The sequence below is a fragment of the Narcine bancroftii genome, chromosome 12 (genome assembly GCF_036971445.1).
Source record: "Narcine bancroftii isolate sNarBan1 chromosome 12, sNarBan1.hap1, whole genome shotgun sequence".
NCBI classification, from domain to species: domain Eukaryota; kingdom Metazoa; phylum Chordata; class Chondrichthyes; order Torpediniformes; family Narcinidae; genus Narcine; species Narcine bancroftii.
The window spans coordinates 102256232-102272916 of NC_091480.1; positions in this window are offsets into that span (position 1 = coordinate 102256232).

Sequence of the window (16685 nt, forward strand, 5' to 3'; positions counted from 1 at the left end):
CTGTGATTCCCTGCCTCAGATTCCCCGCCTCAGATTCCCCGACTCAGATTCCCCGCCTCAGATTCCCCGCCTCAGATTCCCTGCTTCAGATTCCCTGCCTCAGATTCCCTGCCTCAGATTCCCTTCATCTGATTCCCTTCATTTGATTCCCTGCATCTGATTCCCCGCCTCTGATTCCCTGCCTCTGATTTCCCGCCTCTGATTCCCCACCTTTCATTCCCCGCCTCTCTTTCCCTGCCTCTATTTCCGCGCCTCTTTCTCTGCCTCTCTTTCCCCATATATCTTTTCCTCCCTCTGATTCCCCGCCTCTGATTCCCCTCCTCTGATTCCCTGCCTCTGATTCCCTGCCTCTGATTCCCCGCCTCTGATTCGCCGCCTCTGATTCCCCGCCTATGATTCCCAGCCTCTGATTCCCAGCCTCTGAATCCCCACCTCTGAATCCCCGCCTCTGATTCCCCGCCTCTGATTCCACGCCTCTGATTCCCCGCCTCTGATTCCAGGCCTCTTATTCCCCGCCTCTGATTCCCCACTTCTGATTGCCTGCCACTGATTGCCCGCCTCTGATTCCCCTCCTCTGATTCCCAGCCTCTGATTCCCCACCTCTGTCTGTATGCCTCTCTTTCGCCTCCGCTTTTTCCCCTACACTCTTTCCGCGCCTCTCTTTCCCTCCCTCAATTTCAACAACTCTGTTTGATCTGTTCTGTGTACCTCATTTTCAACACACAAGTTCCAACCACTATGTTTCACCCATAACTTTCCACGCCTCTATTTCTCCGCCTATGTTTACCCGCCTCTGTTTACCCACCTGTTTCACCGCCTCTGATTCCCCGCCTCTGATTCCCCACCTCTGTCTCTACGACTCTCTTTCACCTCCACTCTTTCCCCTCCACTCTTTCCGTGCCTGTCTTTCCCTCCCTCAATTTCAACAACACTGTTCGATCTGTTTTGTGTACCTCATTTTAAACACACAAGTTCCAACCACTATGTTTTGCCCGCCTCTTTCCCCGCCTCTATTTATCCACCTATGTTTACCTGCCTCTGTTTACCCGACTGTTTCCCTGCCTCTGATTCCCCACCTTTCATTCCACGCCTCTCTTTCCCTGCCTCTATTTCCGCGCTTCTTTCACTGCCTCTCTTTCCCCACATCTCTTTTCCTCCCGCTGATTCCCCGCCTCTGATTCCCCGCCTCTGATTCCCTGCCTCTGATTCCCCGCCTCTGATTCCCTGCCTCAGATTCCCTGCCTCAGATTCCCTGCCTCAGATTTCCTGCATCTGATTCCCCGCCTCTGATTCCCTGTCTCTGATTCCCCGCCTCTGATTCCCTGCCTCAGATTCCCTGCCTCAGATTCCCTGCCTCAGATTCCCTGCCTCAGATTCCCCACCTCTGATTCCCCGCCTCTGATTCCCTGCCTCTGTTTCCCCGCCTCTGATTCCCCGCCTCTGATTCCCCGCCTCAGATTCCCCGGCTCTGATTCCCTGCCTGAGATTCCATGCCTCAGATTCCCCGCCTCAGATTCCCTGCCTCAGATTCCCCGCCTCAGATTCCCCGCCTCAGATTCCCCGCCTCAGATTCCCCGCCTCAGATTCCCCACCTCAGATTCCCCGCCTCAGATTCCCCGCCTCAGATTCCCCGCCTCTGATTCCGTGCCTCAGATTTCCCGGCTCTGATTCCCTACCTGACATTCCCTGCCTGAGATTCCCCGCCTCAGATTCCCTGCCTCAGATTCCCCGCCTCAGATTCCACGCCTCAGATTCCCCGCCTCAGATTCCCCGCCTCAGATTCCCCGTCTCAGATTCCCCGCCTAAGATTCCCCGCCTGATTCCCTGCCTCTGATTCCCTGCCTCTGATTCCCTGCCTCTGATTCCGCACCTCTGATTCCACGCATCTCTTTCCGTGTCTCTGATTCCCCGCCTCTGATTCCCTGCCTCTGATACCCTGCCTCTGATTCCCCGCCTCTGATTCCCTGACTCAGATTCCCCGCCTCAGATTCCCCGCCTCAGATTCCCCGCCTCAGATTCCCTGACTCAGATTCCCCGCCTCAGATTCCCCGCCTCAGATTCCCCGCCTCAGATTCCCCGCCTCAGATTCCCTGCCTCAGATTCCCTGCCTCAGATTCCCTGCCTCAGTTTCCCTTCATCTGATTCCCTTCATCTGATTCCCTGCCTCTGATTCCCTGCCTCTGATTCCCTTCCTCTGATTCCCCGCCTCTGATTCCCCGCCTCAGATTCCCTGCCTCAGATTCCCTGCCTCAGATTCCCTGCCTCTGATTATCTGCCTCAGATTCCCTGCCTCAGATTCCCTGCCTCAGATTCCCTGCCTCTGATTGCCTGCCTCTGATTCCCTGCCTCTGATTCCCTGCCTCTGATTGCCTGCCTCTGATTCCCTGCCTCTGATTCCCTGCCTCTGATTCCCTGCCTCTGATTCCGCACCTCTGATTCCATGCCTCTCTTTCCTTGTCTCTGATTCCCCGCCTCTGATTCCCTGCCTCTGATACCCTGCCTCTCTATGCCTGCCTCTATTTCCGTGCCTCTTTCTCTGCATCTAGTTTCCCACATCTCATTTGCCCCCTCAGATTCCCCGCCTCAGATTCCCTGCCTCAGATTCCCTGCCTCAGATTCCCTGCCTCAGTTTCCCTTCATCTGATTCCCTTCATCTGATTCCCTGCCTCTCTTTCCTTGTCTCTGATTCCCCGCCTCTGATTCCCAGCGTCTGAATCCCCGCCTCTGAATCCCCGCCTCTGATTCCCCGCCTCTGATTCCAGGCCTCTGATTCCCCACCTCTGATTTCCACCTCTGATTGCCTGCCACTGATTGCCCACCTCTGATTCCCCGCCTCTGATTCCCCGCCTCTGATTCCCCACCTCTGTCTGTATGCCTCTCTTTCGCCTCCACTCTTTCCCCTCCACTCTTTCCGCGCCTCTCTTTCCCTCCCTCAATTTCAACAACACTGTTTGATCTGTTTTGTGTACCTCATTTTAAACACACAAGTTCCAACCACTATGTTTTGCCCGCCTCTTTCCCCGCCTCTATATATCCACCTATGTTTACCTGCCTCTGTTTACCCGCCTGTTTCCCCGCCTCTGATTCCCCACCTTTCATTCCCCGCCTCTCTTTCCCTGCCTCTATTTCCGCGCCTCTTTCTCTGCCTCGCTCTCCCCACATCTCTTTTCCTCCCCCTGATTCCCCGCCTCTGATTCCCCACCTCTGATTCCCTGCCTCTGATTCCCCGCCTCTGATTCCCTGCCTCAGATTCCCTGCCTCAGATTCCCTGCCTCAGATTCCCTGCCTCTGATTCCCCGCCTCTGATTCCCCGCCTCTTATTCCCCGCCTCTGATTCCCCGCCTCTGATTCCCCGCCTCTGATTCCCTGCCTCTGATTCCCTGCCTCTGATTCCGCGCTTCTGATTCCACGCCTCTCTTTCCGTATCTCTGATTCCCCGCCTCTGATTCACTGCCTCTGATACCCTGCCTCTCTTTGCCTGCCTCTATTTCGGTGCCTCTTTCTCTGCATCTAGTTTCCCACATCTCATTTGCCCCCTCTGATAACCCGCATCTGATTCCACGCCTCTGATTCCCCGCCTCTGATTCCCCGCCTCTGATTCCCCGCATCTGATTCCCCGCATCTGATTCCCTGCCTCAGATTCCCTGCCTCAGATTCCCTGCCTCTGATTCCCCGCCTCTGATTCCCCGTGGCTTTTTCCCGGCCTCTGATTCCCCGCCTCTGATTCCCTGCCTCTGATTCCCTGCCTCTGTTTCCCCGCCTCTGATTCCCCGCCTCTGATTCCCCGCCTCAGATTCCCCATTTCTCTGATTCCCTGCCTCAGATTCCCTGCCTCAGATTCCCTGCCTCAGATTCCCTGCCTCTGAGTCCCAGCCTCAGATTCCCCGGCTCTGATTCCCTACCTGTGATTCCCTGCCTCAGATTCCCCGCCTCAGATTCCCCGCCTCAGATTCCCCGCCTCAGATTCCCCGCCTCAGATTCCCCGCCTCAGATTCCCCGCCTCAGATTCCCCGCCTCTGATTCCCCGCCTCTGATTCGCCACCTCTGATTCCCCGCCTCTGATTCGCCGCCTCTGATTCCCCGCCTCTGATTCCCCGCCTCTGATTCCCCACCTCTGATTCCCCGCCTCAGATACCCTGCCTCAGATTCCCTGCCTCAGATTCCCTGCCTCAGATTCCCTGCCTCTGATTCCCCGCCTCTGTTTCCCCGCCTCTTATTCCCCGCCTCTGAATCCCCGCCTCTGATTCCCCGCCTCTGATTTCCTGCCTCTGTTTCCCCGCCTCTGATTCCCCACCTCTGATTCCCTGCCTCAGATTCCCCGGCTCTGATTCCCTGCATCAGATTCCCTGCCTCAGATTCCCTGCCTCCGATTCCCCGCCTCTGATTCCCTGCCTCTGATTCCCCGCCTCTGATTCCCTGCCTCTGATTCCCTGCCTCTGATACCCTGCCTCTCTTTGCCTGCCTCTATTTCGGTGCCTCTTTCTCTGCATCTAGTTTCACACATCTCATTTGCCCCCTCTGATAACCCGCCTCTGATTCCATGCCTCTGATTCCCTGCCTCTGATTCCCCGCCTCTGATTCCCCGCCTCAGATTCCCCGGCTCTGATTCCCTCCCTGAGATTCCCTGCCTCAGATACCCCGCCTCAGATTCCCCGCCTCAGATTCCCCGCCTCAGATTCCCCGCCTCAGATTCCCCGCCTCAGATTCCCCGCCACAGATTTCCCGCCTCAGATTTCCCGCCTCAGATTCCCCGCCTCAGATTCCCCGCCTCAGATTCCCCGCCTCAGATTCCCCGCCTCAGATTCCCCGCCTCAGATTCCCCGCCTCAGATTCCCCGCCTCAGATTCCCTGCCTCAGATTCCCTGCCTTTGATACCCTGCCTCTCTTTGCCTGCCTCTATTTCGGTGCCTCTTTCTCTGCATCTAGTTTCCCACATCTAATTTGCCCCCTCTGATAACCCGCCTCTGATTCCATGCCTCTGATTCCCTGCCTCTGATTCCCCGCCTCTGATTCCCTGCCTCTGATTCCCCGTCTCTGATTCCCTGCCTCAGATTCCCTGCCTGAGATTCCCTGCCTGAGATTCCCCGCCTCAGATTCCCTGCCTCAGATTCCCCGCCTCAGATTCCCCGCCTCAGATTCCCCGCCTCAGATTCCCCATCTCAGATTCCCCGCCTCAGATTCCCCGCCTCAGATTCCCTGCCTCAGAGTCCCTGCCTCAGATTCCCTGCCTCTGATTGCCTTCCTCTGATTCCCTGCCTCTTATTCCCTGCCTCTGATTCCCTGCCTCTGATTCCCTGCCTCTGATTCCCTGCCTCTAATTCCCTGCCTCTGATTCCGCACCTCTGATTCCACGCCTCTCTTTCCGTGTCTCTGATTCCCCGCCTCTGATTCCCTGCCTCTGATACCCTGCCTCTCTTTGCCTGCCTCTATTTCCGTGCCTCTTGCTCTGCATCTAGTTTCCCACATCTCATTTGCCACCTCTGATAACCCGCCTCTGATTCCATGCCTCTGATTCCCCGCCTCTGATTCCCCGCCTCTGATTCCCCGCCTCTGATTCCCTGCCTCAGATTCCCTGCCTCAGATTCCCTGCCTCTGATTCCCCGCCTCTGATTCCCTGCCTCTGTTTCCCCGCCTCTGATTCCCCGCGTCTGATTCCCCGCCTCAGATTCCCCGGCTCTGATTCCCTGTGTGAGATTCCCCGCCTAAGATTCCCCGCCTCAGATTCCCCGCCTCAGATTCCCTGCCTCAGATTCCCCGCCTCAGATTCCCCGCCTCAGATTCCCCGCCTCAGATTCCATGCCTCAGATTCCCTGCCTCAGATTCCCTGCCTCAGATTCCCTGCCTCAGATTCCCTTCATCTGATTCCCTTCATCTGATTCCCTGCCTCTGATTCCCTGCCTCTGATTCCCCACCTCTGATTCCCCGCCTCAGATTCCCTGCCTCAGATTCCCTGCCTCAGATTCCCTGCCTCAGATTCCCTGCCTCAGATTCCCTGCCTCAGATTCCCTGCCTCTGATTGCCTGCCTCTGATTCCCTGCCTCTGATTCCCTGCCTCTGAATGCCTGCCTCTGATTCCCTGCCTCTGATTCCCTGCCTCTGATTCCCTGCCTCAGATACCCCGACTCAGATTTACCACCTCAGATTCCCCGCCTCAGATGCCCTGCCTCAGATTCCCTGCCTCAGATTCCCTGCCTCAGATTCCCTGCCTCAGATTCCCTGCCTCCGATTCCCCGCCTCTGATTCCCCGCCTCTGATTCCCAGCCACTGATTCCCCGCCTCTGATTCCACGCCTCTGATTCCCCGCCTCTGATTCCCCGCCTCTGATTCCACGCCTCTGATTCCCCGCATCTGATTCCAGGCCTCTTATTCCCCGCCTCTGATTCCCCACCTCTGATTGCCTGCCACTGAGTGCCCGCCTCTGATTCCCCGCCTCTGATTCCCCGCCTCTGATTCCCCACCTCTGTCTGTATGCCTCTCTTTTGCCTCCACTTTTTCCCCTACACTCTTTCCGCGCCTCTCTTTCCCTCCCTCAATTTCAACAACTCTGTTTGATCTGTTCTGTGTACCTCATTTTCAACACACAAGTTCCAACCACTATGTTTCACCCATCACTTTCCCCGCCTCTATTTTTCCGCCTATGTTTACCCGCCTCTGTTTATTCACCTGTTTCACTGCCTCTGATTCCCCGCCTCTGATTCCCCACCTCTGTCTCGACGCCTCTCTTTCGCCTCCACTCTTTCCCCTCCACTCTTTCCGTGCCTGTCTTTCCCTCCCTCAATTTCAACAACACTGTTTGATCTGTTTTGTGTACCTCAGTTTAAACACACAAGTACCAACCACTATGTTTTGCCCGCCTCTTTCCCCGCCTCTATTTATCCACCTATGTTTACCTGCCTCTGTTTACCCGCCTGTTTCCCCGCCTCTGATTCCCCACCTTTCATTCCCCGCCTCTCTTTCCCTGCCTCTATTTCCGCGCCTCTTTCTCTGCCTCTCTTTCCCCACATCTCTTTTCCTCCCGCTGATTCCCCGCCTCTGATTCCCCGCCTCTGATTCCCTGCCTCTGATTCCCCGCCTCTGATACCCTGCCTCAGATTCCCTGCCTCAGATTCCCTGCCTCAGATTCCCTGCCTCTGATTCCCCGCCTCTGATTCCCCGCCTCTTATTCCCCGCCTCTGATTCCCCGCCTCTGATTCCCCGCCTCTGATTCCCTGACTTTGATTCCCCACCTCTGATTCCCTGCCTCAGATTCCCTGCCTCAGATTCCCTGCCTCAGATTCCCTGCCTCAGATTCCCTGCCTCTGATTCCCCGCCTCTGATTCCCCGCCTCTTATTCCCCGCCTCTGATTCCCCGCCTCTGATTCCCCGCCTCTGATTCCCTGCCTCTGTTTCCCCGCCTCTGATTCCCCACCTCTGATTCCCCGCCTCAGATTTCCCGGCTCTGATTCCCTGCCTGAGATTCCCTGCCTGAGATTCCCCGCCTCAGATTCCCTGCCTCAGATTCCCTGCCTCAGATTCCCCGCCTCAGATTCCCCGCCTCAGATTCCCCGCCTCATATTCCCTGCCTCAGATTCCCTGCCTCTGATTGCCTTCCTCTGATTCCCTGCCTCTGATTCCCTGCCTCTGATTCCCTGCCTCTGATTCCCTGCCTCTGATTCCCTGCCTCTGATTCCCTGCCTCTCATTCCGCACCTCTGATTCCACGCCTCTCTTTCCGTGTCTCTGATTCCCTGCCTCTGATTCCCTGCCTCTGATACCCTGCCTCTCTTTGACTGCCTCTATTTCCGTGCCTCTTCCTCTGCATCTAGTTTCCCACATCTCATTTGCACCCTCTGATAACCCACCTCTGATTCCATGCCTCTGATTCCCCGCCTCTGATTCCCCGCGTCTGATTCCCTGCCTCAGATTCCCTGCCTCAGATTCCTTGCCTCAGATTCCCTGCCTCTGATTCCCCGCTTCTGATTCCCCGCCTCTTATTCCCCGCCTCTGATTCCCCGCCTCTGATTCACCGCCTCTGATTCCCTGCCTCTGTTTCCCCGGCTCTGGTTCCCCGCGTCTGATTCCCCGCCTCAGATTCCACGGCTCTGATTCCCTGCCTGAGATTCCATGCCTCAGAATCCCCGCCTCAGATTCCCTGCCTCAGATTCCCCGCCGCAGATTCCCCGCCTCAGATTCCCCGCCTCAGATTCCCTGCCTCAGATTCCCCGCCTCAGATTCCCCGCCTCAGATTCCCTGCCTCAGGTTCCTCGCCTCAGATTCCCTGCCTCAGATTCCCTGCCTCAGATTCCCTGCCTCAGATTCCCTTCATCTGATTCCCTTCATCTGATTCCCTGCCTCTGTTACCCTGCCTCTGATTCCCTGCCTCTGATTCCCCGCCTCTGATTCCCTGCCTCTGATTCCCTGCCTCTGATTGCCTGCCTCTGATTCCCTGCCTCTGATTCCCTGCCTCTGATTCCCTGCCTCTGATTCCGCACCTCTGATTCCACGCCTCTCTTTCCTTGTCTCTGATTCCCCGCCTCTGATTCCCTGCCTCTGATACCCTGCATCTCTTTGCCTGCCTCTATTTCCGTGCCTCTTTCTCCGCATCTAGTTTCCCAAATCTCATTTGCCCCCTCTTATAACCCGCCTCTGATTCCATGCCTCTGATTCACTGCCTCAGATTCTCTGCCTCAGATACCCCGACTCAGATTTACCGCCTCAGATCCCCGCCTCAGATTCCCTGTCTCAGATTTCCTGCCTCAGATTCCCTGCCTCAGATTCCCTGCCTCAGATTCCCTGCCTCAGATTCCCTGCCTCAGATACCCCGACTCAGATTTACCGCCTCAGATTCCCCGCCTCAGATTCCCTGTCTCAGATTTCCTGCCTCAGATTCCCTGCCTCAGATTCCCTGCCTCTGATTCCCCGCCTTTGATTCCCCGCCTCTTATTCCCCGCCTCTGATTCCCCGCCTCTGATTCCCCACCTCTGATTCCCTGCCTCTGTTTCCCCGCCTCTGATTCCCCGCCTCTGATTCCCCGCCTCAGATTCCCCAGCTCTGATTCCCTGCCTGAGATTCCCTGCCTCAGATACCCCACCTCAGATTCCCCGCCTCAGATTCCCCGCCTCAGATTCCCCGCCTCAGATTCCCCGCCTCAGATTCCCCGCCTCAGATTCCCCGCCTCAGATTCCCCGCCTCAGATTCCCCGCCTCAGATTCCCCGCCTCAGATTCCCCGCCTCAGATTCCCCGCCTCAGATTCCCAGCCTCAGATTCCCTGCCTCAGATTCCCTGCCTCTGATTGCCTGCCTCTGATTCCCTGCCTCTGATTCCCTGCCTCTGATTCCCTGCCTCTGATTCCCTGCCTCTGATTCCCTGCCTCTGATTCCCTGCCTCTGATTCCGCGCCTCTGATTCCACGCCTCTCTTTCCGTATCTCTGATTCCCCGCCTCTGATTCCCTGCATCTGATACCCTGCCTCTCTTTGCCTGCCTCTATTTCGGTGCCTCTTTCTCTGCATCTAGTTTCCCACATCTCATTTGCCCACTCTGATAACCCGCCTCTGATTCCATGCCTCTTATTCCCCGCCTCTGATTCCCCGCCTCTGATTCCCTGCCTTTGATTCCAAGCCTCTGATTCCCTGCCTCAGATTCTCTGCCTCAGATTCCCTGCCTCAGATTCCCTGTCTCAGATTCCCTGCCTCTGATTCCCCGCCTCTGATTCCCCGCCTCTTATTCCCCGCCTCTGATTCCCAGCCTCTGATTCCCCGCCTCTGATTCCCTGCCTCTGTTTCCCCGCCTCTGATTCCCCGCCTCTGATTCCCCGCCTCAGATTTCCCGGCTCTGATTCCCTGCCTGAGATTCCCTGCCTGAGATTCCCCGCCTCAGATTCCCTGCCTCAGATTCCCCGCCTCAGATTCCCCGCCTCAGATTCCACGCTTCAGATTCCCCGTCTCAGATTCCCCGCCTCAGATTCACCGCCTCAGATTCCCCGCCTCATATTCCCTGCCTCAGATTCCCTGCCTCTGATTGCCTTCCTCTGATTCCCTGCCTCTGATTCCCTGCCTCTGATTCCCTGCCTCTGATTCCCTGCCTCTGATTCCGCACCTCTGATTCCACGCCTCTCTTTCCATGTCTCTGATTCCCTGCCTCTGATTCCCTGCCTCTGATACCCTGCCTCTCTTTGACTGCCTCTATTTCCGTGCCTCTTCCTCTGCATCTAGTTTCCCACATCTCATTTGCACCCTCTGATAACCCACCTCTGATTCCATGCCTCTGATTCCCCGCCTCTGATTCCCCGCCTCTGATTCCCTGCCTCAGATTCCCTGCCTCAGATTCCATGCCTCAGATTCCCTGCCTCTGATTCCCCGCTTCTGATTCCCCGCCTCTTATTCCCCGCCTCTGATTCCCCGCCTCTGATTCCCCGCCTCTGATTCCCTGCCTCTGTTTCCCCGCCTCTGGTTCCCCGCGTCTGATTCCCCGCCTCAGATTCCCCGGCTCCGATTCCCTGCCTGAGATTCCATGCCTCAGAATCCCCGCCTCAGATTCCCTGCCTCAGATTCCCCGCCGCAGATTCCCCGCCTCAGATTCCCCGCCTCAGATTCCCTGCCTCAGATTCCCCGCCTCAGATTCCCTGCCTCAGATTCCCTGCATCTGATTGCCTGCCTCTGATTCCCTGCCTCTGATTCCCTGCCTCTGATTCCCTGCCTCTGATTCCCTGCCTCTGATTCCATGCCTCTGATTCCCTGCCTCTGATTCCGCGCCTCTGATTCCACGCCTCTCTTTCCGTATCTCTGATTCCCCGCCTCTGATTCCCTGCATCTGATACCCTGCCTCTCTTTGCCTGCCTCTATTTCGGTGCCTCTTTCTCTGCATTTAGTTTCCCACATCTCATTTGCCCACTCTGATAACCCGCCGCTGATTCCATGCCTCTGATTCCCCACCTCTGATTCCCCGCCTCTGATTCCCTGCCTTTGATTCCCCGCCTCTGATTCCCTGCCTCAGATTCTCTGCCTCAGATTCCCTGCCTGAGATTCCCTGCCTCAGATTCCCTGCCTCTGATTCCCTGTCTCTGATTCCCCGCCTCTTATTCTCCGCCTCTGATTCCCCGCCTCTGATTCCCCGCCTCTGATTCCCTGCCTCTGTTTCCCCGCCTCTGATTCCCCGCCTCTGATTCCCCGCCTCAGATTTCCCGGCTCTGATTCCCTGCCTGAGATTCCCTGCCTGAGATTCCCCGCCTCAGATTCCCTGCCTCAGATTCCCCGCCTCAGATTCCCCGCCTCAGATTCCCCGCTTCAGATTCCCCGTCTCAGATTCCCCGCCTCAGATTCCCCGCCTCAGATTCCCCGCCTCCTATTCCCTGCCTCAGATTCCTTGCCTCTGATTGCCTTCCTCTGATTCCCAGCCTCTGATTCCCTGCCTCTGATTCCCTGCCTCTGATTCCCTGCCTCTGATTCCCTGCCTCTGATTCCCTGCCTCTGATTCCGCACCTCTGATTCCACGCCTCTCTTTCCGTTTCTCTGATTCCCTGCCTCTGATTCCCTGCTTCTGATACCCTGCCTCTCTTTGACTGCCTCTATTTCCGTGCCTCTTCCTCTGCATCTAGTTTCCCACATCTCATTTGCACCCTCTGATAACCCACCTCTGATTCCATGCCTCTGATTCCCCGCCTCTGATTCCCCGCCTCTGATTCCCAGCCTCTGAATCCCCGCCTCTGAATCCCCGCCTCTGATTCCCCGCCTCTGTTTCCCCGCCTCTGATTCCCCGCACCTGATTCCCCGCCTCTGATTCCACGCCTCTGATTCCCCGCCTCTGATTCCAGGCCTCTTATTCCCCGCCTCTGATTCCCCACCTCTGATTGCCTGCCACTGATTGCCCGCCTCTGATTCCCCGCCTCTGATTCCCCGCCTCTGATTCCCCACCTCTGTCTTTATGCCTCTCTTTCGCCTCCGCTTTTTCCCCTACACTCTTTCCGCGCCTCTCTTTCCCTCCCTCAATTTGAACAACTCTGTTTGATCTGTTCTGTGTACCTCATTTTCAACACACAAGTTCCAACCACTATGTTTCACCCATCACTTCCCCGCCTCTATTTTTCCGCCTATGTTTACCCGCCTCTGTTTACCCACCTGTTTCACCGCCTCTGATTCCCCGCCTCTGATTCCCCACCTCTGTCTCGACGCCTCTCTTTCGCCTCCACTCTTTCCCCTCCACTCTTTCCGTGCCTGTCTTTCTCTCCCTCAATTTCAACAACACTGTTTGATCTGTTTTGTGTACATCATTTTAAACACACAACTTCCAACCACTATGTTTTGCCCGCCTCTTTCCCCGCCTCTATTTATCCACCTATGTTTACCTGCCTCTGTTTACCCGCCTGTTTCCCCGCCTCTGATTCCCCACCTTTCATTCCCTGCCTCTCTTTCCCTGCCTCTATTTCCGCGCCTCTTTCTCTGCCTCTCTTTCCCCACATCTCTTTTCCTCCAGCTGATTCCCCGCCTCTGATTCCCCGCCTCTGATTCCCTGCCTCTGATTCCCCGCCTCTGATTCCCTGCCTCAGATTCCCTGCCTCAGATTCCCTGCCTCAGATTCCCGGCCTCTGATTCCCCGCCTCTGATTCCCCGCCTCTTATTCCCCGCCTCTGATTCCCCTCCTCTGATTCCCCGGCTCTGATTCCCTGCCTCAGATTCCCCGGCTCTGATTCCCTGCATCAGATTCCCTGCCTCAGATTCCCTGCCTCTGATTCCCCGCCTCTGATTCCCTGCCTCTGATTCCCCGCCTCTGATTCCCTGCCTCAGATTCCCTGCCTCAGATTCCCTGCCTCAGATTCCCTGCCTCTGATTCCCCGCCTTTGAATCCCCGCCTCTTATTCCCCGCCTCTGATTCCCCGCCTCAGATTCCCTGCCTCAGATTCCTCGCCTCAGATTCCCTGCCTCAGATTCCTCGCCTCAGATTCCCTGCCTCAGATTCCCTGCCTCAGATTCCCTGCCTCAGATTCCCTTCATCTGATTCCCCGCCTCTGATTCCCTGCCTCTGATTCCCTGCCTCTGATTGCCTGCCTCTGATTCCCTGCCTCTGATTCCCTGCCTCTGATTCCCTGCCTCTGATTCCGCACCTCTGATTCCACGCCTCTCTTTCCTTGTCTCTGATTCCCCGCCTCTGATTCCCTGCCTCAGATACCCTGCCTCTCTTTGCCTGCCTCTATTTCCGTGCCTCTTTCTCTGCATCTAGTTTCCCAAATCTCATTTGCCCCCTGTGATAACCCGCCTCTGATTCCATGCCTCTGATTCACTGCCTCAGATTCCCTGCCTCAGATACCCCGACTCAGATTTACCGCCTCAGATTCCCCGCCTCAGATTCCCTGCATCTGATTGCCTGCCTCTGATTCCCTGCCTCTGATTCCCTGCCTCTGATTCCCTGCCTCTGATTCCCTGCCTCTGATTCCATGCCTCTGATTCCCTGCCTCTGATTCCGCGCCTCTGATTCCACGCCTCTCTTTCCGTATCTCTGATTCCCCGCCTCTGATTCCCTGCATCTGATACCCTGCCTCTCTTTGCCTGCCTCTATTTCGGTGCCTCTTTCTCTGCATTTAGTTTCCCACATCTCATTTGCCCACTCTGATAACCCGCCTCTGATTCCATGCCTCTGATTCCCCACCTCTGATTCCCCGCCTCTGATTCCCTGCCTTTGATTCCCCGCCTCTGATTCCCTGCCTCAGATTCTCTGCCTCAGATTCCCTGCCTGAGATTCCCTGCCTCAGATTCCCTGCCTCTGATTCCCTGTCTCTGATTCCCCGCCTCTTATTCTCCGCCTCTGATTCCCCGCCTCTGATTCCCCGCCTCTGATTCCCTGCCTCTGTTTCCCCGCCTCTGATTCCCCGCCTCTGATTCCCCGCCTCAGATTTCCCGGCTCTGATTCCCTGCCTGAGATTCCCTGCCTTAGATTCCCCGCCTCAGATTCCCTGCCTCAGATTCCCCGCCTCAGATTCCCCGCCTCAGATTCCCCGCTTCAGATTCCCCGTCTCAGATTGCCCGCCTCAGATTCCCCGCCTCAGATTCCCCGCCTCCTATTCCCTGCCTCAGATTCCTTGCCTCTGATTGCCTTCCTCTGATTCCCAGCCTCTGATTCCCTGCCTCTGATTCCCTGCCTCTGATTCCCTGCCTCTGATTCCCTGCCTCTGATTCCCTGCCTCTGATTCCGCACCTCTGATTCCACGCCTCTCTTTCCGTTTCTCTGATTCCCTGCCTCTGATTCCCTGCTTCTGATACCCTGCCTCTCTTTGACTGCCTCTATTTCCGTGCCTCTTCCTCTGCATCTAGTTTCCCACATCTCATTTGCACCCTCTGATAACCCACCTCTGATTCCATGCCTCTGATTCCCCGCCTCTGATTCCCCGCCTCTGATTCCCAGCCTCTGAATCCCCGCCTCTGAATCCCCGCCTCTGATTCCCCGCCTCTGTTTCCCCGCCTCTGATTCCCCGCACCTGATTCCCCGCCTCTGATTCCACGCCTCTGATTCCCCGCCTCTGATTCCAGGCCTCTTATTCCCCGCCTCTGATTCCCCACCTCTGATTGCCTGCCACTGATTGCCCGCCTCTGATTCCCCGCCTCTGATTCCCCGCCTCTGATTCCCCACCTCTGTCTTTATGCCTCTCTTTCGCCTCCGCTTTTTCCCCTACACTCTTTCCGCGCCTCTCTTTCCCTCCCTCAATTTGAACAACTCTGTTTGATCTGTTCTGTGTACCTCATTTTCAACACACAAGTTCCAACCACTATGTTTCACCCATCACTTCCCCGCCTCTATTTTTCCGCCTATGTTTACCCGCCTCTGTTTACCCACCTGTTTCACCGCCTCTGATTCCCCGCCTCTGATTCCCCACCTCTGTCTCGACGCCTCTCTTTCGCCTCCACTCTTTCCCCTCCACTCTTTCCGTGCCTGTCTTTCTCTCCCTCAATTTCAACAACACTGTTTGATCTGTTTTGTGTACATCATTTTAAACACACAACTTCCAACCACTATGTTTTGCCCGCCTCTTTCCCCGCCTCTATTTATCCACCTATGTTTACCTGCCTCTGTTTACCCGCCTGTTTCCCCGCCTCTGATTCCCCACCTTTCATTCCCTGCCTCTCTTTCCCTGCCTCTATTTCCGCGCCTCTTTCTCTGCCTCTCTTTCCCCACATCTCTTTTCCTCCAGCTGATTCCCCGCCTCTGATTCCCCGCCTCTGATTCCCTGCCTCTGATTCCCCGCCTCTGATTCCCTGCCTCAGATTCCCTGCCTCAGATTCCCTGCCTCAGATTCCCGGCCTCTGATTCCCCGCCTCTGATTCCCCGCCTCTTATTCCCCGCCTCTGATTCCCCTCCTCTGATTCCCCGGCTCTGATTCCCTGCCTCAGATTCCCCGGCTCTGATTCCCTGCATCAGATTCCCTGCCTCAGATTCCCTGCCTCTGATTCCCCGCCTCTGATTCCCTGCCTCTGATTCCCCGCCTCTGATTCCCTGCCTCAGATTCCCTGCCTCAGATTCCCTGCCTCAGATTCCCTGCCTCTGATTCCCCGCCTTTGAATCCCCGCCTCTTATTCCCCGCCTCTGATTCCCCGCCTCAGATTCCCTGCCTCAGATTCCTCGCCTCAGATTCCCTGCCTCAGATTCCTCGCCTCAGATTCCCTGCCTCAGATTCCCTGCCTCAGATTCCCTGCCTCAGATTCCCTTCATCTGATTCCCCGCCTCTGATTCCCTGCCTCTGATTCCCTGCCTCTGATTGCCTGCCTCTGATTCCCTGCCTCTGATTCCCTGCCTCTGATTCCCTGCCTCTGATTCCGCACCTCTGATTCCACGCCTCTCTTTCCTTGTCTCTGATTCCCCGCCTCTGATTCCCTGCCTCAGATACCCTGCCTCTCTTTGCCTGCCTCTATTTCCGTGCCTCTTTCTCTGCATCTAGTTTCCCAAATCTCATTTGCCCCCTGTGATAACCCGCCTCTGATTCCATGCCTCTGATTCACTGCCTCAGATTCCCTGCCTCAGATACCCCGACTCAGATTTACCGCCTCAGATTCCCCGCCTCAGATTCCCTGTCTCAGATTTCCTGCCTCAGATTCCCTGCCTCAGATTCCCCGCCTCAGATTCCCTGCCTCAGATTCCCTGCATCTGATTGCCTGCCTCTGATTCCCTGCCTCTGATTCCCTGCCTCTGATTCCCTGCCTCTGATTCCCTGCCTCTGATTCCATGCCTCTGATTCCCTGCCTCTGATTCCGCGCCTCTGATTCCACCCCTCTCTTTCCGTATCTCTGATTCCCCGCCTCTGATTCCCTGCATCTGATACCCTGCCTCTCTTTGCCTGCCTCTATTTCGGTGCCTCTTTCTCTGCATTTAGTTTCCCACATCTCATTTGCCCACTCTGATAACCCGCCTCTGATTCCATGCCTCTGATTCCCCGCCTCTGATTCCCCGCCTCTGATTCCCTGCCTTTGATTCCCCGCCTCTGATTCCCTGCATCAGATTCTCTGCCTCAGATTCCCTGCCTGAGATTCCCTGCCTCAGATTCCCTGCCTCTGATTCCCTGTCTCTGATTCCCCGCCTCTTATTCTCCGCCTCTGATTCCCCGCCTCTGATTCCCCGCCTCTGATTCCCTGCCTCTGTTTCCCCGCCTCTGATTCCCCGCCTCTGATTCCCCGCCTCAGATTTCCCGGCTCTGATTCCCTGCCTGAGATTCCCTGCCTTAGATTCC